The following is an 896-nucleotide window of genomic DNA, read 5'->3' on the forward strand; positions in this document are numbered from 1 at the left end:
CTTTGTTTTATTTTTTTAAGAAACGCCTGCACGAATTTAGTTTCAAATCTTGTTTCTCAACTGGAGCAAGAATAAGGATGGATATTTTTGATTGATCAGTGGCTGGTTCCATTTGTCGTCTGGCATGTCTGTGGGGATGGGGGGGGGATACGACGGTTTGGGCATCAGCATTTGTGTAGAGAGAAACAGACGCCATGCTTCTGGTCAAAAACCCTTCAGAAGACATGGAAAAGTGTGTTTTTTGCAAAGAGTGGGAGGATAGAGATAAGAAAGGTCCATCCTATGGTGGAGACCAGGTTTGACCAGGAAACATTACTTTTAGTTCCGCAGGTTAGAGGGGAAAGAACTGCAGAAAATATTTGTTCAAAATTTGAAACAAAAGAGAAATCTTTGGGGGAAAATAGAGTTCCTATATCTCACGGTTCTAATATGCTTTTCTATCTAATTACTAGTAGTGAGCATGGAATTGTGTAGACAATGTTGGTTTCCACACTAGGGGCATGTCTTCTGTCCTCTCCACCTCTGTCAGTGCAAGTTAATTTAAAATGAAACAGCACATCACTGATCTACTCTAGTTTAATAAGCTTATGTTGGGAAATTTCTACAATGGGTAAGAATGTTTCTCAAAGAACAATTGTCTAAGTGGTCATTTGTTATGATGTTCCTTCAGCTATTATTTCTTCGAGGATTTCACATCAAAAGCACAAATGAGCCTGTAGGCAGGCAGGAATCGTTTTCATACCATTTGAATGAACTTTTCAATGTTTGTCCCTTCAATCATTTCAACATTTCCAATGTATAGAGCAGCATGGATAACATGAAATAAAGTGGTTTAGAGCCAGTTCCTCCAGTTAGTTGAATGAAACATACCATGCCTTGGCGGCACAGTGGCTGCC

The sequence above is a fragment of the Amblyraja radiata genome, chromosome 32 (assembly GCF_010909765.2).
Source record: "Amblyraja radiata isolate CabotCenter1 chromosome 32, sAmbRad1.1.pri, whole genome shotgun sequence".
NCBI lineage: Eukaryota > Metazoa > Chordata > Chondrichthyes > Rajiformes > Rajidae > Amblyraja > Amblyraja radiata.